Raw genomic sequence first — 25,281 nt, forward strand, 5'->3', positions numbered from 1 at the left:
TGACTGGTGACTTGTCCAAGGTTTCAATCCAGCATCATGACAGAGCTGCAAGCGAGACCCATCAGTCTGCCCCCTGGTACTTTTAAATCTTTTGTTCACTCTCTCTCTCTGACATGTTGCGTGCCACGTCTTTGAAAATCAGTAAGACTCACATGGCATGCTTTGCATTTCCCTATTAACCAGAACTTTGTACTTCCTAGCCATTCCTGAAAACAGGGAGTTTACTTCTGATTTTGTACAAACCAATAAAGGCAAAACAAAATTGAAAGTGAATTATTAGTGAGTGTGTGAGCCTCCTGGTATATCATGGTGGCAGGTGAGTCAAGTGACTTGGATAGGAAAGGGTTTGGGTAAAAGTCAGTAATATGTTAGGTTTTCAAAGGAAAACCTAGTTCTATTTCTGGGAGAATGGAGCAGAGTTGAGGTGGGGGCTTTTACACCCTTTTCCCAGCACCAGGTCCCAAACTCCACTTAATTCTCTCTTGTCCTTCTTCTTGTCTCCATTCCCATTGCCCTTTTCCATATGTAAAGTTCCTTTCTGCCCCAGTGCCTTTGCATGGATCTCCCCTTCCCTGGAGTTTTCAGATTCTTTTCTTCCCATCAACCCTCTCCACACCCCTCCCACATCCACACACTCAACCACACTTAAGAACCCCTTGACCTCAAATTATACACCCCTTCCTCAGGGAAGCATTCCCAATGTCCATGCTAGGCCAGGCCACCCTGGTCCATGTTTTCACATAGCATCTTCTCTTCTCTGTAGCACTTGTCATAATGGTTATTATTTTACCGTGTGTTTAGTTATTTGTTTAATTTCTCCACTAAGCTGTAAGCCATAGGGAGATGAAGGAACACATCTGTCTCCCTCAACTAAAATATCCTTCGTGTTGGGCATGGGGCTTAGTGTACATTGGCTGTTAGAGGATGCTGTATTTATTTGTTGGTGGAATGAACAAATATTCAGGTTATGCAGCTTTACCTTGACTTTGGTTCATTCCATCCCAGAGCACAGAGATCATTTGACCTGCCTCCATCACCCCATCTTCCCTCACTGTAGTATCCTCTTTTCCAATACACATACAATCAGTTCCAAGACCCTATGGATTTGGATTCAGCTTTACTTAGACTAAAGGTTGCAGTGCAAAAATAAAATCAATTTTATTCACTTATTTTTCTTCTCAACCCACCATTTTTTCCTTTGCTCAGTCATTATTAACATAATGTATCTGGCCTATGGAGGAGAAAAATGTATAATTAAAAAGAGCAGACCTGTTATTAAGTACTTGGACTGACCATTGGGTTAATTTATACCTAAGTAGCAAATAAACCAAATAGGTCATGCCTACAGAAAAGTGATGCATTTTGAGGTGGTGCAAGCATTTACAAAAAACCACTATAAGACAAAATATCCCAATTCAATCATTGTTTTTCCTTTTCTATTTTTTCCTTTGCAAAGAAAAAATGTTTCGAAACATTTTTACCTTCCCAACAGCCAAAAGGTTGTTAAGCGGCTTCACACATCTTTCCCTCTGGGGTGTTCATATCCACCAAAGTTAATGGATGGAAAATTAATGTTTCTCTCCAAATGTTTCCACAATCACAAAGCAAATAGTTGATTCTGCCAAGATGAGAGTGTAAATCTGCCCTCAGGAAAAGGCTTCCGTCACCATTACCCACATCATTTAGCCCAAATTCAGAGACTAGCCTAATTACCACGATGGTTCAGGAAATGTGGATTTAGGTACTAGAGGGGTCATACTGAGCATATAACTGACCACACCCCTTGATTAACTGTCCACCCCTGTGTTGTTTTTATGCCAGGGAGACTTAGTTTCCCTTGCATACAACACAGTTTGTTTTTTAACTGGTGCTTTCCAAATATTGTGATTCAAGTCAACACAAGTTGAAATATTTTCTAGGCAAGTAAAATGGTTTAATTATAAATCAGTTTCCAAGAACTAGATTGCAACTAAAGCCCATATGTCCACAGAATGGGTGGACTGTTACCAATTTATGCATGAGGGTCTCATTTATGCTTCTGTTTTCAAGGATCATCGTTTAATTGGTGTTGATTACAAGGGAGAGGACATCAACACATCTCTTGAGTAAAATGCAAGATATGAGGGGTCAAAAATTTGCAAACAGATCCTGATTTAATATACCTATAGGAAAGCCATACTCACACAAAATTTGGTAATGATTGTTCAAGTGTAATAAGAATTTCTGCTGGAGGATTGTTTTGTACCCTGGTTTTGCTAAACTCCAACCATATACCATCAAAGAATAATGAGGAAGAAAGTAACTAATGAAAACAAATCTAATGGAACTTACTAAGGACCAGACACTGTTCCAAGTGATTTACATGAAGTAGCTTATTTAAGCCTCACAACAACTCACAGAAGTAGGTTACTGTTATTATTTCTATGTTACACCTGAAGAAACTGAAGCACAGAGAGGCTAACTGACTTGACCAAAGCCACACAGCTAATGCGTGGCATATTCAGAATTCAAACCCTAGCAGGCTATTTTTTTTTTTTTTTTTGTGGTACGCAGGCCTCTCACTGTTGTGGCCTCTCCCGTTGCAGAGTACAGGCTCCGGACGCGCAGGCTCAGCGGCCATGGCTCACGGGCCCAGCCGCCCCGCGGCATGTGGGATCCTCTCGGACCGGGGCACAAACCTGTGTCCCCTGCACCAGCAGGCGGACTCTCAACCACTGCGCCACCAGGGAAGTCCCCGAGCAGGCTATTTTTTGAACCTATCTTCTAAACATTAGGCTACGCTGTTAGAAAAACAAAACATTTCACAGTCCTGACTTCAATTCTGGCTTCCTTTCCTAGGGACAGTTCTGGGCCATCTAGAAGGAGCCTAAAGGCAAGGTGCTCCCCATCTGTGGCCCACAAGAAGCCCAGCATACAGCTCCCTGTGTCCTCTAAACAAAGTTGCATTGTCTCCACCCATCCCTAAGTAAATGCATCTCCTAAACTGAAGGTATTCCTGGACCAAAATAAGGCAGCACAAAGAAAAAGAAAAGACCTGTCCAGAGACCTTTAGGTACCATGGAATATATAGCTGAGAATATCTCAGCAAAGTATTTCAGAACTTCTTATCTGCTTCTGGATGTCTCATGCTCTCAGTCACTGTTCCATAGGCCCTGCCTCTCAGTCTTACTTCCTGCACCTAAGCAGGTAAGGAAAAAATGTTGGTTAAACCTTTATCCCAAGGATGAGGTAATTTTCTCCTTTTCTTCTTCCTCCTCCAACTGTGAAGACTGCCCTGCACTTACTTGATGATTACTTCTACCTTTATTAATACCATCTGATAATATAGCAATTAGGACCCTCATCCCTGTGGCTGTGGACCTTTGGAAATCACAGAGAACTGGTCCCAGGACCTCAATGGATACCAAAATTTGTGGATGCTCCAGTCCCTTATATAAAATGGCTTAGTAAATCTGCCCTCCACATCTGCAGGTTCTGCATCCACGGAGTCAACCAAGCACTAACTGAATTTACAGATGTGTAACCCATGGATAGAGAACCTGTGGATACAGAGGGCTGACTGTACTTGAAAAAATACAGACTGAACAAAATCCTAGGGGATTTTACTGGTTTTATTTGTCTCCCACTCTGTAGAACCAGACTGAGTCCTAGTCCAAGTTTGTCTCAAGAGACATTCTTTTACCATGATTTCTTAAATTAAACTTTTCGAAGCTCCTTTTCCAATTTAATCTTCCTCGAGACAAAATACTAGCATGCTCCTGAAGACAAAAAGATGGGAGTGGAGAAGGCAAATTTCTAAGGAGAGTTGCGATAATAACTTTTTTATTCTATTGTATCCAATGACATTTCAAAAATAAAAGCAATACACCCCAACGTTCATTGCAGCACTATTTACAATAGCCAGAACGTGGAAGCAACCTAAATGTCCATCAACAGACGAATGGATAATGAAGATGTGGTACATATATACAATGGAATATTACTCAGCCATAAAAAGGAACGTAATTGGGTCACTTGTAGAGATGTGGATGGGCCTAGAGACTGTCGTACAGAGTGAAGTAAGACAGAAAGAGAATAACAAATATCTTATATTAATGCATATATGTGGAATCTAGAAAAATGCTACAGATGAACCTATTTGCAAAGCGGAAATAGAGATGCAGACATAGAGGACAAACATATAGACACCAAGGGTGGGTGGGATGAATTGGGAGACTGGGATTGATATATATATACTACTATGTATAAAATAGATAACTAACGAGAACCTACTGTATAGCACAGGGAACTCTACTCAGTGCTCTGTGGTGACCTAAATGGGAAGGAAATCCAAAAAAGAGGGGATACATGTATACATATAGCTGATTCACTTCACTGTACAGCAGAAACTAACACAACATTGTAAAGCAACTATACCCCAATAAAAAAAATAATAAGATTGTTCATGCTAACCAAAGCAATTCATCTCTTACCTAGATTTTGTTCCCCATAGGAGAAAGCACGCATGCTTCCCCTTTACCACACTGTTTTGTTCACCAGGGTTGTATCTGGCTCTAAGGTTGGGGAACATGTCTATTTAATGGAAGAAGTTTATTCAATTAGCTAGGAAAGGAAGGAGCAGAGGGAGAGTTTTTGTATATATATGACCAATCTGAGCCAGAATCATCCTGACCTGAGAAGGGTAGCAGTTCAGAGTCCATTCCTCAAGCTATTAGACCTCCTTATAACAAGGATGGGTCTACAGGATTACTGATATTTTACCTCAAATGCTTCTTCACCTTTGGGGCCCTTTCTTGATTGCAAGAGTTTCTCTCTAATGAGATGGTATAAATAAATATGAAGAGAATTGACAGAATATTCATGTTATACCAAGTATTTACTGAATGCTTACAATGCAAAGGTGTCATGTTACGTAGAGTGTGTAATACGGACATGATGATCACGTGCTTCCTGTTCTTCAAGAACATACAGTCCAGTTGGGAATACGAATAATGACCATAAATATGAAGTCAAGAAAGTAAAACAGATTCAATGCCATGTGAAAAGCTTACTTGAATCACTATGGAAATTCTGAATAAAAAGAGATCTTACTTAGCAAAAGGATCCTTGATATAATGAAGGAGGTAGTTTTTGCACTGGGACTTAAAACACGGATTTGGAGATGTGAAGGACATCCCTGGTTTTAAGAAAACAAACAGAGAAAAGCAGCATGAATAAGGCTTGATGTTAGGAAATGCAAAGTTTAGGCTAGTATTTATTTTAGTTTCAACCAGATAGAATAGGAGGTTAGGTTGGAAGTGCAGATTGGGGCTAGTCACCTGATAATGAAGTTAAGGAATTTGAATATAATTCAGCAGTCAGTGAGACCAAAATAGAACTACTGGAAGAGCAGTATGAAAAGATCAGTTTGGCAATACTGCTTAATATGGTTTAGAATACAAAGACTGGAAACGGAGATCCATGTTAGAATGGGAAAGGGAAGGAAAGTAATATTCGTGGAAGCCCTACTATGTACTAGGCATTTGGTTAATCACTTTGCTGTGTCCATTCATTTCATTGTTATGACAATTCTATGATATTTTTATTCCCATCTCCACTTCTATATCTGGGACAATTTTGATGCCAACAGAATTCACACAGTCGTAGTCAGTGTAAGAGGTTAGAACTCACATTGGGGGTTCTCGTCTTAAGTTCCTTCTACTATACTGATTTACTGAAAGAGAATAGGCAAAAGGAACTGAACTCTGAAATAGGGTAGAAACACTAAGATGGGCATATAGCAGTTCTTCTGTGAGATAGAGATGCTCCCTGACCTTGGAGCTAGACACAACCCCCAGTGAACAATAACAGTATGGTAAATCATATGTGATTTTCCCTATGGGAAATGAAATCTAGGTCACTTATGAATTGTTTTGGTTAGCATGGACAGTCTTATTATGGAGTCACATGAAAAAGACTTGACATTTGTTTGGATGTGAGAGAAGAAAGTAAAAAATAACTTTTAGCCACTAAAATGAGTTTAATCAAAGGAGGAGAGCAGAAATAAATAAGTGGGAAGCAGAGAAAGATGTGCAAGTTTTTAGGTGACTATGATCGGCTTCATTTTAGACATATTCGCAGTATCAGCCACACCCAGCAGGTTGTTGGAAATGTAACAATGGTACTTAGAAGGATGGTCAAAGGTAGAGAAGGAGATTGCAGAGTCATCAGTACAGAGGTGATGATGGAAACCATGAAACTGGAAGAGATTTCCAAAGAAAAGAGTACTTAGAAGGAGAAAAATAATGAAAATAACATTTGGGGAAGGCAATGAATTTAAGAGGTTAAAATAAGTAAAGGAATGAAAAAAGATGAGGAGGGAGTTGGGGTGAAAGGAAGGATTGCAGATTAACAATGTATATTACGGCTGTGGGAGAAAAAAGCTAAAGGGAAAAAAATTCTGCTACAAGGGACGTAATTGTTAGTGGCAAAATTTCAGAGAGGTCACAAAAAAGACTGGGAAAATGATTTTTGCTGTTGCAATTGGATGACTCTTGAAGGAGTTTTTCAGTCTTTGATAGCAATCTAGATATCTGGAGAATAAACACAATAAAATACTTTTAAAACATCTTATTAAAAATCACTAATTGCTGAGCATGAATATGAGGAGTATGCCATGCAGTGGACTTCAAATACCAGCCAAATTTCTACTGGAAAATGATAGTATTGCATTCATTTTCAGACGTTCCTGATGGAAGGCCAGCTGTTGTCCATGGTGCTAAAAGAGTCATCTGGCATTATAATACTGCAGCAATATGACGAGTATAGCTGGAGTGAATTAGGTGTTTCATTACATGCCTCTATTTGAGGGATTTATTCTTCACTGAGATGAGATTTTTCATATATATTTCCCATCTGGAAGGTTTTTCAAATTCCCCAATGGTTAACGTCTAGAAAGCAATTGCTTTTTATTTTTTTAAAGAAATCCCTTGAAACATGAGTATAAGAAATCGAGGTGAGGGAAAAACAGAAAGTTGAAGACGTGCTGAAAAGGTTATACAATTCTTTCTTCTTTCCAAATATCTGAAATCATTGACCGTCTACTGAATTCTACTCTTCCCAGTAGCACTCTCAAAGTTAAAAAAAAAAACAAAAACTTAAACTATATGGAATCTGGGCATTCTACTGATGATCATAATTAAAAAATAAAATAGAGAAAATATAATTGTTATGAATAATCATAAACTATTAAAATGGCTGCTAATGGAGCCACAGTCATATTTCTTGCACGTTCCTCCATAAAACACATTTTTGAATCTCTAGAAAAACAGGCAATGCAGTAATATTCTCATAACATTCTGGATGAAGTCAACACAGCTACTATTCAAGGTTAGGTAGGATCAACTGGGGAGAGTGGTCAATGAACTTGTGAGTTCGAGGCTGAGTAAATCAACAATTTTTTTTTCTGGTCAGAAGTTCAGAAATTGGACTGATTGGAAGACCAAGTTAATTGTCAAACAAAATGTTCAACTCTCATCACGAAATTGTTAACAACAAAATGTAAACAGTAAGTCCATGATGTGTTCACAATGGAAGGAAAATGATAAATAAAATTCACTATGAAGAGTTGTAGGGTGTATTTTTAGCTTATCCAACAAAGGAGAAGACTAACAATGAATGCACTAGGCATCCACAGTTGTTCCATCAGTGCTGGGTACTGAGTGTTTAAGGGGATGTGAACAGCTGCAGTTAGAAAGAATAGACATGACTGTTTAGGAAGATATATATGTAAAATTATATACATTTAGAGAGGGGCTGGTGGTTGAATCAATCACCAATGGCCAATGACTTAATCTTCCTTTTGTAATGAAGCCCCCCAAAAAGAGGGGGTTTGGAGTGCTTCTGGGATGGTGAGCACGTGGAGATTTGGGGAGAGTGGTGCACCTGGAGAGCACAGAAGCACTGAGTCCCTTCCCCACATTTTGTCCTATGCATCCCTTCCATCTGGCTTCTCCAGAGTTATATCCTTTCATTTACATCTCATTTTACCAGCTTCAAACTCCTCAATGAAAAGCTCAAGATACTGAGCTCGGAAGGAAGCAGTTCTCAGTGGGGGCAGGCCTTACCTTGCACAAAGATGAATCCATCAGATGTCACTGGAAGCATCTTGGACCCAAGGAGCTCAGCACCTGCATTATACACAAAAAGGTTAAATATAAGCTGTTACAAGATTCTGAAGTCAAGATGTGCTCGTGGGCCCAGAAGTGCAAGCAAGAACAAGCAGTTACACCCACTTTGGTCAGGGTCTTACTCCCAGGGCATCCAAGATATCAGTGCAGCTCTGTTCCTCCTTCACTTTGCTGGACTCTCTGTGTTGGTTTCTGTGCATTAGGTGAAACAGCTCTTCTCCCAGTCTGGAAGGAGTAGATGTAGGAGATGAACCCTGTTGCTCCACCCTGCTCTGCCCCTTGGGTGTCTCTCAAAGCTTTGTGATTGTGTAAGCAGTGTACTTCACCTCCGGTGGTGCCCAGTGATTGAGGGTGTGCAAAGTCCCGTCAGCACCTCAAAAGGGGATCTCAGTCTGCAGCAAGATTCAGGTTGGAAGCTGGATCCTCAGGCAGAACTATTAAAGTGTGTAAATCTATACAATGCCGAGGGACCCAGGAGCGTGATTCCCACGAGCCCAACAGAATTGGATGACCTACAAGCGGCCCCTGGTGGCAGTGCAAAACCCAGGGGGCCCAGACGTAAACTCGGGCCTGATGTAAACACCCCAGATAGACCCTGGGCCCAGACGTAACCCCACGACTAGAAGTCAGCCCAGGCCCACAGCTAATCACGGAGACCAGCGGTAATCAACCCTAAACCTCTCAAGCACAAACCCTCCCAGGCAAACCCCGCCCCCGGACGTAAACCTGGAGATCAGACGTAAACAAACACGCCAGTCGTAAACCAGACGTAACCCATGCGTCCAGTCATAAACCCCTCCCGTCGTAAACGCCCGTGTGGTAAGCCCTCCCGTCATTCCCCCCTCTGACGTAAACTCCGGTGCCAGACGTAACCCGGACCTCAGGCGCCGGCGAGACGCTAACGCAGTGCTCTGGAGCCAAGACGGAGCCCGCTAGGCCCAAGCGCCCAGCGCCTTCGTGCCTCAGACCCGATGCCCGGCCCTCTGCCGCCCCTCAGGCATTTCCGTGACAAGACGGCCGCCTGACGGTGAGTGTGCACGTCTCAAGCAGGTCTCAGCTAGATGTGGTGGGGGCGGCCGTCTGGTGTGGGTCTCCTGCGGGTGTGGCCCCTCCCGACTCGGGGTGGAAGCTGTCCACCGTTAGGCCGCTGCCTCTGGCCCCCGGGCCGCTAGTCCCGGCTTCTGGGAGGCCTCAGCCGGGTCCGGGCTGTTCCCGGCGCTGGTCCGCGAGGCCGTGGGTCCAGGTCCTCCTGCGGGGCCGGCTGCACCAGGGACATTGCACGGGGTGCCCAGGGGGCCTGGCGGGGACGGCTCTGTGGCGTTGGCCAGGGTACTGGTTAGGACGCGGACACCGGACCTCTCTGGCTCTGGTTGCTCGGACTTCCTTCTCTGTCCTGGACAGAGGAGTTAAATACTAAAGGCAGCCGTGCCCGGCAGGTTGTGGCCAGACAGCAGCGGGCAGTGTCAGGGCAGGAAGGATGGTCCCAACAGGAGAAGTTGGCTGAAAGTTCACAGTTCTGTGATGTGATAGGATATGTCAGAATTTTATCAAGTGAAATCTGTGTCTTGCGGTAGAAAAGGATCCTATTAGGAATCTTTTCTGAAGCTTTTTAGATTGTCTAAAGAATATTTTTGATCCGGATTTCTGATGCCAGTAACCACTCCTTCTGCTCGTTGGTGATGGGGCACTGGCCGTGTAATAGGGACCACTGGCATTTCAGCTGGTGCAGAGTGGGGTTTGGGTTGCCCTTTAACTGCTCGGTCTGCAGCAGGAACGCCGTCCATAGTGTACTGGCGACTAAGTGATTTGGATCAGCACCTGGGCTTACTGCACATTCCCACTTAAGGTCTGACCTATGAAATAGATGCTGTCTTGCATTAAAAATAACGAGGACACAGAGGTTCTGAGAGCTTCAGTGATTTGCCTGAGATCACCCAATTAGCCAGTCAGAACCGCAGCCTGCGAATCTTCACTTAGAGGCCTAACCTTATGGAGAAGGTTTTCTGGCTCAGCTGGGAAGCCATCCCCTTCTGCGGGGACTCCTGCCTGGGTGTGATTCCATCTTCATGGATCCTGTTCCATGTAGTTTGTTTGGAAGCGTTGCATAATGGATCTTTCTCTTTTACCCATCCTGTCATTTCGGAAGTGTGTTTGGATCTTTTAAAAGGTAATACCTGAAGGATTTGAAGATGCGAAGGTGGGAATTAAACAGCTTGTGAGACTTATCTTAGCTGTACTTCCCGTTCCACTGGGAGCATTTTCTTTCCAAATGGGCTAGTTGGTGAGGGTGGAACAAAACCCTTATCTCTTAGCACCCTGCCCCTTGTGGAGTGCAAATTTCCTCCCAACTTTTTTTTTTTATGGTGGATTGTGGCGTGTTCCTGTTTATCTAGGGAAGAACCCTTAAACAGAAGCATCTGTCAGATATCTAGTTGGGAAAAAATATATTAACATACCTACTCTTTTTTTTTTTTTTTTTTCTTTTTTTGGCGTTACTTGGGCCTTCCACTGCTGTGGCCTCTCCCGTTGCGGAGCACAGGCTCTGGATGCACAGGCTCACCGGCCATGGCTCACAGGCCCAGCCGCTCCACGGCATGTGGGATCTTCCCAGACCGGGGCACGAACCCCCATCCCCTGCATCGGCAGGCGGACTCCCAACCACTGCGCCACCAGGGAAGCCCAACATACCTACTCTTAAGTGATGTATTTGATATTGTTTTTTGGTAGGATTACTACAAAGCAGAGTGTGTATAAAGTTGACTGACACATTATTCAAGTGTGTTTAGTGTTTATATGAAACATACCAATTATAACTGTTTGAAAACATTTTTTTTGACACTTGGGGATACATCAAAAATTTTTTCTTATTATAAGATATAAAAAAATAAAATTATATATGTTTACATAAGTAATTACATGGTAAGGTGGTATGCTATAGGGTGTTATAAGGAGATAATCCCCTAATTCTATAGATTCTTTGGAGATTGCTCTGGGAAGTGATGTTTATGCTAAGACCTGAAGGGTGCAGAAGAAGACAAAAGAGAGAATATTTTAGGCAGAAGGAACAGCATGTGTAGAAACACAGAGGCCGTTGAGGCATATATACTTAAGGAACAGAAAAATAGAAGGCCATTATGGCTGAAGAGAAGTATTAAATGAAGCAGGAAGGGTCTGGGGGTCATCACATGCAGGTCCTTCTTTAGACCACATTCAGGATATTGGCCTTAATGCATTAAGATAAAATATCAGTCAAGATTTGATCAGAGAAGCAGAATATTTCTTATAGGGATAGGACCTTATGCAATCTTGGGAGCTGGTTAAACAGTTTGTGTGAAGCTCTTCCTTTTGTGTCTGCTGATGGAGCCTGAAGTTAACAGGGCAGGCAGCTGGGAAGTAAAGATGAACATAAAATAGAGGAGGCAAGGACAAACTGAAACCTGTAAGAAAGAGTGAGGCTCCTGGTGGAGAGACTAGAAACCATGTTAGCCTCTCACAGCCCCTAGTCTCCATTTCTGATGGGAGAGGATGACATTCTTTGTCCCAGGTAACACAGACCTGTCCCAGGAATGGGAGAGGCTGGAGAAGGAAATTCATGAAAGCAGGAGGAGCTTGTGTGCCTGTCTGTGACCCTACACTAACCAGGTGAGCTGACAAGCACAACATGTGTGGGCTGTGTATTAGGGTTCTCCAGAGAAACAGAACCATTAGGAGTATATGAACAGAACCATACGTGTGTATACATACACATAAAATAAGAAATTGAGTCATGGGATTATGGAAGCTGACAGTTCCAAGATCTACAGTTAGCAAGCTGGAGACCCAGGAGATGCAATGATATAGTTCCAGTCTGAATGCCAGCAGGCTCAACACCCAGGAAGAACTGATGTTTCAGTTTGAGCCTGAAAGCAGGAAAAGCCCAATGTCCCAGCTTAAGGCTATCAGGCAGGAGGATTTCCCTCTTACTCACAAGAGGGTCAGCCTTTTTGTTCTGTTCAGGCCTTCAACTGATTGGATAAAGCTAACCCACATTAAAGAGGGCAATTTGCTTTACTCAGTCTACTGATTCAAATGTTAATCTCATCCAGAAACACCCAGAATAATGTTTGACCAAATGTCTGGGTGCTCTGTGGCCCAGTCAAGTTGACACATAAAATTAACTATCAAAAGTTGCAAGAGCACCTTGGACCCTATAATGATCTTCCAAATATAAAAAGAATATGGATATGTCTTAAATTCTGCCTCCCAAATTGTGCAAGATATATCTTCTGACCCATGTTCATCCTGAAGTATCCAGTAAAGGGAATTCTGGGAAATGTAGTGCCAGTTAAGTTGGCATAATACAAATCCATCACAAAGAGGTTTCTCAGAACTGAGTATAGGAAATGCTATACTACTGGCAGTATGGAGACATGATTAGAGTGGGTTAAAAGTGGATATCTTCAGAGACGGAGACAAGATGGCAGAGTAGGAGGATGTGAGCTCACCTCTTCCTACGAAAACACTAAAATCACAACTAACTGCTGAACAACCATTAACAAAAGAATGTTGGAAACTACCAAAAAAGATACCCTATATCCAAAGACAAAGAAGAAACCACAACAAGACAGTAGGAGGGGTGCAGTCATGATAAAATCAAATCCCATACCCCCAAGGTGGGTGACCCAAAAACTGGAAAATAATTATACCACAGAAGTTCTCCCACAGGAGTGAAAGTTATAAGCAATTTGTTAGGCTCCTCAGCCTGGGGGTCTGGGAGGAGGAGCCCCCAGAGACTCTGGCTTTGAAGGTCAGGTGGGTTTGATCACAGGAATTCCATAGGATGGGGGGAAGCAGAAACACCACTCTTAGAGGGCATACACAAGGTCTAGTGAGCACCAGGACCTAGGGAAAAAAGCAGTGACCTCATAAAAGACTGGGCCAGACCTACCTGCTAGTACTGGAGGGACTCCTGTGGAGGCAGCAGGGTGCTGTGGCTCACTGCAGGGACAGAGATACTGACGGTGGTAGTCCTGGGGACTACTCATTGGCTTGAGCCCTCCTGGAGGCTGCCATTTTCTCTCCAAGACCTGACCCCACCCAACAGCCTGTAGGCTCCAGTGCTGGGACACCTCAGGCCAAACAATCAACAGGGCAGGAACACAGCCCTACCCATCAGCTGACAGGCTGCTTAAAGTCTTCCTGAGCACACAGTTGGCTGCTATACACACCCCTTGACACAGCCCTGCCCACCAGAGGGACAAGACCCAGCTCTACCCACCAGTGCACAGGAACCAGTCCTTCCCACCAGGAAGCCTGCACAAGCCTCATCCAGAGGGCAGACAGCAGAAACAAGAATAACTACAGGGCTTCCCTGGTGGTGCAGTGGTTGAGAGTCTGCCTGCTAGTGCAGGGGACATGGGTATGAGCCTTGGTCTGGGAAGATCCCACATGCTGTGGAGCAACTAGGCCCATGAGCCACAACTACTGAGCCTGCACGTCTGGAGCCTGTGCCCCGCAACAAGAGAGGCTGCGATAGTGAGAGGCCCACGCACTGCAATGAAGACTGGCTCCCACTTGCCACAATTAGAGAAAGCCCTCGCACAGAAATGAAGACCCAACACATCCAAAAATAAATAAATTAATTTAAAAAAAAGAATATGTAACAAAGTTGATTTAACATTTGCCATGTCAGATATGTAAAAGGAGCCCAATTAAAAAAAAAAAAAAAGAATAACTACAACCCTGCAGCCTGCAGAACAGAAACTGCAGTCACAGAAAGAAAAATTAGATGACAGATGGATATGTCCTAGATGAAGGAATAAGATAAAACCCCAGAAGAACAACTAAGTGAAGTGGAGATAGGCCATCTACTCGAAAAAGAATTCAGAGTAATGATAGTAAAGATATCTGAGACCTCAGAAAAAGATCAAGAAGATACAAGAAATATTTAACAAAGAACTAAAAGGACTAAAGAACAAACAGAGATGAACAATACAATAACTGAAATGAAAAATGCAGGAGAAGGAATCACTAGCAGAATAACTGAGGCAGAAGAATGGATAAGTGAGCTGGAAGACAGAATGGTGGAAATCACTGCTGCAGAACAAAGTAAATAAATAAGAATGAAGAGAAATGAGGATGGTCTAAGAGACCTCTGGGACAACATTAACCACACCAACATTAGCATTATAGGGGTGCCAGAGGAGAAGAGAGAAAGAAAGGGCCTGAGAAAATATTTGAAGGGATAATTGCTGAAAACTTCCCTAACACGAGAAAGGAAATAGTCACTCAAGTTCGGGAAGTTCAGAGAGTCCCAGGCAGGAAAAGCCCAAGGAGGAACATGCAAGACACATAGTAATCAAGTTGACAAAAGTTAAAGATAATGAAAAAATATTAAATGCAACGAGGGAAAAGCAACAAATAACATACAAGGGAATTCCCATAAGGTTGTCAGTTGATTTCTCAGCAGAAACTCTGCAGGCCAGAAGGGAGTGGCATGATATATTTAAAGTGCTGAAAGGGAAGAATCTACAACCAAGAACACTCTGCCCAGCAAGACTCTCATTCAGATTTAATGGAGAAATCAACAGCTTTACAGATAAGCAAAAGCTAAGAGAATTCAGTAACACCAGACCAACTTTGCAACAAACACTAGAGGAACTTCTCTAGGTGGAAAAGAAAAGGCCACAACTAGAAACAAGAAAATTATGAATGGAAAGCTCACCTGTAAAGGCAAACATACAGTAAAGGTAGGAAGTCATCCACACACAAATATGTTATCAAAACCAGCAATCTTGAGAAGAGGAGAGCACAAATGCAGGATATTGGAAATGCATTTGAAATTGAAAGAACAGCAACTTAACACAATCTTGTTTATATATAGACTGCTATATCAAAACCTCGTGGTAACTGCAAATCGAAAAGCTGCAGTAGATACACACACAATAGAGAATCTAAACACAACACTAAAGTTAGTCATCAAATCATAAGAGAAGTGAACAAAAGAGGAAGGGAAGAAAAAAGACCTAAAAAAACAAATCCAAAACATTAACAAAATGGCAATAAGAACATACATATTAATAATTACCTTAAACATAAATGGATTAAATGCTCCAACCAAAAGATATAAACTGGCTGAATGGATACAAAAACAAGACCTGTGTGTACACTGCCAACAAGAGACCCACTTCAGATCTAGGGACACATACAGACTGAAAGTGAGGTGTTGGATAAAGGTATTCCATGAGAATGGAAATCAAAAGAAAGCTGGCATAGCCATACTCATATCAGACAAAATAGACTTTAAGATAAAGACTGTTACAAGAGACAATGAAGCACACTGCATAATGATGGAGGGATCATTCCAAGAAGAAGATATAATAATTGTAAATATATATGCACCCAACATAGGAGCACCTCAATATATAAGGCAAATACTAATAGCCATAAAAGGAGAAATCGACAGTAACACAATAATAGTGGGGGACTCTAACACCCCACTTTCATCAGTGGACAGATCATCCAGACAGAAAATCAATAAAGACACAGGCCTTAAATGACTCATTAGACCAGATGGACTTAATTGGTATTTATAGAGCATCCTGTCCAAAAGCATTCTTCTCAAGGGCACATGAAACATTCTCCAGGACTGATCACATGCTGGGCCACAAAGCAAGCCTTGGCAAATTTAAGAAAATTGAAATCATATCAAGCATCTTTTCCAACCACAACGCTACGAAATTAGAAATCAACTACTAGAAAAAAAACTTAAACACAAACACATGGAGGCTAAACAATATACTATTCTATAACCAATGAATCACTGAAGAAATCAAAGAAGAAATCAAAAAATATCCAGAAACAAATGAAAATGAAAGCATGATGATCCAAAACTTATGGGATGCAGCAAAAGCAGTTCTAAGAAGGAAGTTTATAGCAATACAGTCTTACCTCAGGAAACAAGAAAAAACTCAAACAATCTAACCTTACACCTAAAGCAACTAGAGAAAGAAGAACAAACAAAACCAAAGTTGGTGAAAGGAAAGAAATCATAAAGATCAGAGCAGAAATAAATGAAATAGAAACAAAGAAAACAATAGAAAGATCAATGAAACTAAAAGCTGGTTCTTTGAAAAGGTAAACAAAATTGATAAACCTTTAACCAGATTCAATAAGAAAAAGAGAGAGAAGGCTCAAATCAATAAAATTAGAAATGAAAAAGGAGAAGTTACAACAGACACAACAGAAATACAAAGCATCCTAAGAGACTACTACAAGAAACTCTATGCCAATAAAATGGACAACCTGGAAGAAATGGAAAAATTCTTAGAAAAGTGCAATCCTGCAAGACTGAACCAGGAAGAAATAGAAAACATGAACAGACTAATCACAAGTACTGAAATTTAAACTGTGATTTTAAAAATCCCAACAAACAAAAGTCCAGGACCAATGGCTTCACAGGTTAATTCTGTCCGACATTTAGAGAAGAGTTAAGACCTATCTTTCTGAAACTATTCCAAAAAATTTCAGAGGAAGGAACACTCCCAAACTCATTCTATGAGGCTACCACCATCACCCTGATACCAAAACCAGACAAAGATACCACACACACACACAAAGAAAGTTACAGGCCAATATCACTGTTGAGCATAGACACAAAAATCCTCAACAGAATGCTAGCAAACCAAATCCAACAATATATTAAAAGGATCATACACCATGATCAAGTGGGATTTATCCCAGGGATGCAAGGATTTTTCAATATCCACAAATCAATTAGTGTGATACACCACATCAATGAATTGAAGAATAAAAACCATACGATCATCTCAATAGATGCAGACAAAATTCAATACCCATTTATGATAAAACTCTCCAGAAAGTGGGCATAGAGGGAACCTACCTTAACATAATAAAGGCCATATATGACAAACCTACAGCTACTAAATGGTGAAAAGCTGAAATCATTTCCTCTAAGATCAGGAACAAGACAAGGTTGTCCACTCTCACCACACAGTTTTGGAAGTCCTAGCCATGGCAATCAGAGAATAAAAAGAAATAAAAGGAATCCAAATTGGAAAAGAAGAAGTAGAACTGTCACTGTTTGCAGATGAATGATACTACACATAGAAAATCCTAAAGATGCCACCCGCAGACTACTAGAGTTCATCAATGAATTTGATAAAGTTGCAGGATACAAAATTAATACACAGAAATCTGTTGCATTCCTATACACTTAACAACGAAAGACAGAAAGAGAAATTAAAGAAACAATCACATTTACCATCACAACAAAAAGAATCAAATACCTAAGAATAAATCTCCCTAAGGAGGCAAAAGACCTATATTCAGAAAACTATAAGATGCTGATGAAAGAAATCGAAGATGACACAGAGGGAAAGATATAACATGTTCTTGGATTGGAAGAATCAGTAATGTCAAAATGACTATACTGCCTAAGGCAATCTATAGATTCAGTGCAATCCCTATCAAATTACCAATGCATTTTTCACAGGACTAGAACAAACAATCTTAAAATTTGTATGGAGACACAAAAGACCCTGAATAGCCTAAGCATTGTTATGAAAGAAAAATGGAGCTGGAAGAATCAGGATCCCTGACCTCAGACTAATTACAAAGCTACAGTCATCAAAGCAGTATGGATGGTATTGGCACAAAAACAGAAATATACATCAGTGGAATAGGATAGAAAGCCCAGAAATAAACCCACGCACCTATGGTCAATTTATCTACAACAAAGGAGACAAGACTATACAATGGAGAAAAGACAGCCTCTCTTCAATAAATGGTGCTGGGAAAATTGGATAGCTATATGTAAAAAAATGAAATTAGAACATTCTTTAACACCATACACAAAAATAAACTCAAAATGAGTTAAAGACCTAAATGCAAGACCGGATACTATAAAACTCTTAGAGGAAAACATAGGCAGAACACTCTTTGATATAAATTGCAGCAGTGTCTTTTGCAGTCCATCTCCTAGAGTAATGGAAATAAAAGCAAAAATAAACAAATAGAACCTAATTAAACTCAAAAGCTTCTGCACAAGAAAGGAAACCATAAACAAATGAAAAGACAACCCACAGAATGGGAGAAAATATTTGCAAACGATGTGACCAACAAGGGATTAATCTCCAAAATTTACAAAATATGGGGTTCAATATCAAAAAAATGAACAACCCAATCAAAAAATGGGCAGAAGACCTAAATAGACATTTCTCCAAAGAAGATATACAGATTGCCAACAAACGCATGAAATGATGCTCAATATTGCTAATTATTAGAGAAATGCAAATCAAAACTACAATGAGATATCATCCCACATCAGTCAGAATGGCCATCATCAAAAAGTCTACAGGGACTTCCCTGGCGGTCCATGGTTAAGACTCCAAGCTTCCATTGCAGAGGCCACGGGTTCAATCCCTGGTCAGGGAACCAAGATCTCGCATGCTGAGTAGCATGCCCCCCCCCAAAAGTCTACAAGTATTAAATACTGGAAAGGTGTGGAGAAAAGAGAACCCCCCTACACTGTTGGTGGGAATGTAAATTGGTATAGCAACTGTGGAGAACACTATGGAGGTTCCAAAAAAAACTAAAAATAGAGCTACCATATGATCCAGCAACCCACTCCTGGGCATATATTTGGAGAAAAACATGCTTCAAAAGGATACCTGCACTCCAATATTTATTGCAGTGCTGTCTACAATAGCCAAGACATGGAAGCAACCTAAATGTCCTTTGACAGATGAATGGATAAAGAAGATGTGGGACTTCCCTGGTGGCACAGAGGTTGGGAGTCCGCCTACCAATGCAGGGGACACGGGTTCGAGCCCAGGTCTGGGAGGATCCCACATGCCATGGAGCAACTAGGCCCATGTACCACAACTGCTGGGCCTGTGCTCTGGAGCCCGTGAGCCACAACTACTGAAGCCCACATGCCTGGAGTCCATGCTCTGCAACGGGAGAGGCCACCACAGTGAGAGGCCCATGCACCCCAGCGAAGAGTGGCACCCACTTGTCACAACTGGAGAAGGCCTGCACGCAGCAACGAAGACCCAATGCAGCCAGAAATAAAATAAATGAAATAAATAAATTTTAAAAAAAGATGTGCATATATACAATGGAGTATTACTGAGCCATTAAAAAGAATGAAATAATGCCATTTGCAGCAACATGGATGGACCTGGAGATTATCATACTAAGTGAAGTAAGTCAGACAGAGAAAGACAGATATCATGATATCTATTATATGTGGAATCTAAAAAAAATACAAATGAATTTATTTATGAAACAGAAACAGACTCACAAACTTAAGAGATAAGAGAATGAATTTATGATTACCAGTGGGAAAGGTGGGGAGGAGGGATAGATTGGGAATTTGGGGCTGACACGTACACACTGCTATATTTAAAATAGATATATGCACTGCTGTATTTAGATAAATAGCAAGGACTTACCGTATAGCACAGGGAAACTGCTCAATTTTCTGTTATAACCTTATTGGGAAAAGAATTTGAAAAAGAATAGATACATGTTTATGAATCACTTTGTGGTATATCTGAAACTAATACAGCGTTGTTAATCAGCTATACTCCAATATAAAAAAAAGTGGATCTCATCATCTTCCAATGGGAGAAGGGTTGAAGGTAGCATTATGGGGTAGTGTTCTCATGTAATGTTAATATGGCAAAGCAAAACCATAAAAGGAGTGTTTCAGTCACAGATATCAGAGGCAGGAAGTGTCCCATCACTGAGAAGTATTCAAGCAGAGAAAACATCATCTCTTCTCAGAAATGTTTCAAGGTCATTTTTAACTTGCATGGGTATTGGGGCTAAATGATTGCTAGGTATTTTCTAACTTAAAAAGTCAGTTGTTCCTGTTCTTAAGGAAATTTCACATCTCACAAAAAGGCAAAACTATTACACTGAAAAATAACACAATATAAGATAGAATAATTTAAAGAATTGGGTTGAGGAGTGAAAAAGAGAAAAAAAAGATGCCATGGAAGGTGATAAAGCTGAGATGTATGTGTGAAAAGGAATAGTTTTGGGGCTTCAGTAGGACTGGGGATCCCTAGTTGAGCATTGCACTAGGACATTGTTAAGAAGAAATTCTGAAATGCAATTCTGACCATGTCATTTTCCAGCGTAATTGCTTTATGTGCTCTAAGGGTAATGTCCATAATCATTAACAAGGTCTCTAAGGCTTTGATGGGTATAATCTCAACCTCAGTTGTGCCACTACACCGAGTACCTGCTGTTATCGCTATGCTGATTTCCTCTTATTTCTTGAAGTTGCTATACTACCTCCTACCTTAGAGATTTTCTACATGCTACTCATGGCCTAGAATGACCGTGACCCCACTCTTGACCTGCATGGATCCTCTTATTCTGCAGTCTCAGGTTCAATATCATTTCCCAGGGATTCTGTCCCTCTATAGTCTCTCCCCACCTCTGAACTAGGCTAATCCCTTAATTGTACACTCTTATTGCCCCCTGTACCTCTCTTTCATCACACTGATCATATTTGTAATTCCAGTTATTTTTTAGATCTTTCATGTGTTTCTGACCCTGCTAAGCTGTAAGTAAGCTAAGCGAGGAGGTCAAGTGTTGTATCCCCATCTCCTTACATGCCATTATAAGGTTGTTAGATATTTTTTGAATGAGTGAATGAAGGGTGAAGAAAAACTTTTTGAACAGCTGAATATTGGGATCCAGATCTTTGTAGATTAATCATTTAACTCAAAGGGCAAGGTGATTTCAGTTTTTGGTGCTGAAAGCATCATTATCTTGCACCATTCTCAGCTCTCTCACTATTGAAGCCAAAGCAGTTTTTATTTTGGATTTGCTAAACGTGGCCCAAGCGTCTGCAGCATGAGAATAAGCTGAGCACATCCCTTGGCATTTCATGTCTTCCTTGGGTTGCGCAGGAATAGTTCATCATTTTCCTGTTCTCATAGCTGAAGATTACTTTGCAAACATCTGCTCTGAATCCAAATTCCTAGGGAAACGGGACTTAAGACAATATTGCGTCTCTATTTCTGTGTTTACATCATTTCCTCACTGAAGACTTTTCCCATTGTGTTCCCATGAAGCTAAGAACATTCTGCAAATCCTCATCTGGGAGTTGCTTGCAGAAGGAATTCAGGGGAGAATTCTCTTGTCTGGGGTATTGAGAGATTGGCCTCACGCCAAGTACTTATGCTTTCTCTGGGAGAGATAGGAGATGCTTTCTGGATCTCTCTGGTTTAATCTGAAGAAAGAAAGTCAGGGAATAAATCGAGCAGTTAGTTGGTGAATAGAAATGTCTGTTCAGGTTTTTCAGGCTCTAATTCCTCTTTCAGCCAAATACAAATATAATATGGCATAGAGCAAGGCAGAGCATTTTGGACTCTGCATGGGGGAGCCAGGGAAGGATTTGCAGAGGAGGTGTCATTTGCGATCTTGGAAGATAAGAAGGAATCTGTCAGATGGCCAAGGGGAAAAGGAAACAATCAGGGTAAGAAGAAGGATGTGTGATGTGTGTGGGATGGATAGGATGAGGTTATGGGGACAGTGAAAGCAGCGAGGTAAGACATACACATTTCCTATTACGGTTTCTGCATTGGGGATGGCGAGGACAGTTTCCAGTTATTGACACACTCACTGGCCATGTGAACTTGGCTTGCCGGTAAACAGCCTCAGAAGTTAGATGCAGTCCAGACCCTCTGGACTCCCTTTTCTGTCTCTACTGAGTAAACAGGGAACACTTACTTCTGCAACATCACCCTTTTTCTCTCCTCACTTCCTAGTTTAACTCATTCTCTGATTACTCAGAATCAGATTCTTCCAGCATCTTTCCAGTATGAACAGGTCAATGTCTCTTCTTTTGTCCTTTTTGTTATTGCATTGTGATTGCATTAATTATTTCAAGCGTAAAGAAACACAGTCAGTCCTTTCATGTTGATGTTGTATCAGGAAATTTTGCTGGGGTCCTTTGTTATTCTAGTGATTAGGTTATTGCATCCTTTGGATTTTTCATGTGAATTGTGAAGATAATCATATTGTCTGAGTAAGAGCAAATGCTTATGCATGCACTTATGTTTCAAGCATTTTATAGGTATTTAATACACACACAAATCTTATGAGTGGGTCCTATTATTATCATCATCAAAATATTAATTTTATAGGTGGAGCAGGTGAGACATAGAGGTTAAGAAATATGCCCAGGGTTTCTCAGATAGTAAGTGGGAGAGCCAAGGTTTAAATCTATTGATAAATGTGGCTTCATCATCCATTCTGTTTACCACTTAGGCCACTTTGCCTCTCTGTTATTATTTTGTCTCCTCCTTTCCAACATTTGACTCTTATTTTTCTCATAGTATTGCATTGGCTAATATCTTTCAGGATCATATTGAATATTAGGGGGTGCAACTAACCTTTAGGATTATTCTTATAAAGTTTCATTAATGATGAACGTATTATGTTTGCTATCCCAGTGGGATAGCGTGCATAATAAAACTTTCCTCAAAAAATCAAAACAAAAGAAGGTAAAGTTTTCTTCCTGATCACTGCAAGATAAGTCCATGAAGGCACTGCCATGGTTAAATCCACTTCTTTTATTTATCATGCTTTTCTGTTCCTCTGTGCCTGTTTTATGGCTTTCTTTTGTACTTAGTGAATATTTTTTAGTGTAATATTTTAAATTTTAAAATATTTTTTCTTAAATTTTTTTCTTAGTGTTTGCTTTAGGGCTTACCATATACCTCTTGTAGATGGCATATTTTTAAAGCCCATTCTTGGTTTAACATTCTCTTATTTAAAGACTATCTTGGTTCTGACACAGCAGGTGTGCAAGGTTCAAAAGCACAAGAGTTTAAGGCTGACTGAGGTTCAGTCTTTGTGTGAAGTTCACCCTGATTTTGACTAAGAAAGTAGTCTCTTGCAATTATAAGCTATCAAATGCCACCTTTTAGGTTGGACCTGTAGATCTCACCCACAGTCCTGAGCTAGGACAGGGGATCCAACATCAGTGTTGCAGCAAGCCTGCATTGGGTATGGTAAAAGTTCTTATTTTCACTCTGATAACTAAAGGTTTATAATTTTTTTACACTGCAAGTAAAAGGACTTGCTAAGCAAATGTGTAAAGAAAGCGGCAAAGGAGACAGTTCACCCACTGACATAAACCAATGGCTTTTAAGAAACTGAGTACATGATTAGAAAGTAGATGGATGCTCTTCATTAAAAATAAGTCTTATCTATCCATTAAAGCAGTCTTGGGGGCTGGGGACGTATCTTCTTGGGCAGTTTTTCAAAGGCCTTCTGCAGAGCCACTTCCTCTGTAAAATCTACCATGATTATTAAGGTAGAGAAAAAAACATAGACTCTGGAGTCAGACCTAGGTTCACATCTTGTCTCTGCTCGTTGATAATTGCGTGAGTTTGGGTTAGTCACTTAAAGCCCTTGTTACTCAAAGTGTGGTCCTCAGACCAGCAGTATCAGAATCACCTGAAAACTTATCAGAGATTTTGAACCTCAGGTCCTTCCCAGACCCACTCTATTTTAAAATATCCAGTAATTCATTTGCACATTGAAGTTTGAGAGGTACTGATTTAAGTGCTATAATCCTCATAGGGTAGTTGGGAAGATTACATGATACAGTTTTATATGGTGCCTGTAACAGAGGTTGGTACAGAGAGGTCTACCCCCAAATGGTGGTTATAACTAGCATTACTGTTTTCTGTTGTGGTCATTACTCTCAGTCCTTGTCCTCTCTAGTCCCATCACCTGGAGGTATGCCCAGTGGAGACTGGAACCTTACCCAAGCTGTGGCCAAGGGAACTTACAACCTTCTCTGAGCCTGTTTTCAAGCCTGTAAAATAGGAATGATGGTCCCCACTGAGAGGGCTGCTGTGCAGATTAAATAAAGTGATGCACGACATCATTTCCAGAGACCACGTGCTATGCTCAGCCCTTTGCATCCATTTTCTCATTGAATCTTCTTATCATCCCCGTGCAGTGGAAAAATGTTCAGAGAGGTGATGATGTGCTCAAGGACACACAGCTAGTAAGTGGCAGAGCTTGTATGCAAATCTGGAGCAAGTCTGAACCCAAAGCTTTTATTCTTTTATTCTACCCAAAGCTATGATTCTGGGCATCTCCTGCAGCATGAAACTTGTGCTGCCATCATCCAGATGTCTTATCAATCATCAGGTGTCCCCTGCCATGAGGAATTATCAACAATGACTGAGTGGTGGGCTTTGCCTTTCCACCCTGTTGTGCTGCCCCCAGCCAGAGGCAGATATTTGCTTCCCTGATCACTTGGCAACACTGATCAACCCAGTTCCCTCTATCGTTCCTACTTTTATGTTTTTTCCTCCAAGGGCTCAGATGGCCAGATTCAGAGTCGGTTGCCTTGGAGAGTCAGGTGTGACCACTCTTGTTAAGGAGCCAGAGGCTGAGCTAATTATAGTAATTAAAGCTTCCTATTTACATAACACCTCTCAGGCAGAAGGAACACAGAGCTCTTTTCCAGGGCCATGCAAAAGAAGCTGTCCAGCTCCCACACTGCCATGCTGCTGCTTCCCGGGAGACCTGGAGCAGAGACTTGGAAGTAGCATATGTCCTCGTCAGAGTGGACTGCCTCAGATGCAAGGAGGGAGGAAGCACTGCTGATTAAGATGAGCATCAGCCAGACCTCCAGAGAACCTAGAAAGTGACTTCTTCCAGGGCCCAATAAATCCATAGTCTGAAGCTACGCACTACCATGGTATTTAGTCGCCCTTGTATAATGGGTGTCTTACATTACAACGACAAACGGTATCAAGTGTCCTATTGTTGCCACGTACCTCACATCTGTAATCTTTAATTGTTATGAGAGCCAGATGAGGTAGTGGTTATTATTCCCATTGTAAAGATAAGTAAAACAAGGCTCAGAGAGGTTAAATAATTTAATCAGTGTCATACAGCTAGTAAGTGTTATAGTTGACTTTTCCACCCAAAGTATGTGAATTACAAAACCCATGAGCAGTCATACCATATTGCCTCTCTCAGGAACTTCTCCAATTACCTAGTCTTTTCACCATTGCTTACTGTTTATGATATGGGTGGATGTCATCTTCTTTTTGTAGATTAA

The sequence above is a fragment of the Mesoplodon densirostris genome, chromosome 6 (assembly GCF_025265405.1).
Source record: "Mesoplodon densirostris isolate mMesDen1 chromosome 6, mMesDen1 primary haplotype, whole genome shotgun sequence".
Taxonomy (NCBI): domain Eukaryota; kingdom Metazoa; phylum Chordata; class Mammalia; order Artiodactyla; family Ziphiidae; genus Mesoplodon; species Mesoplodon densirostris.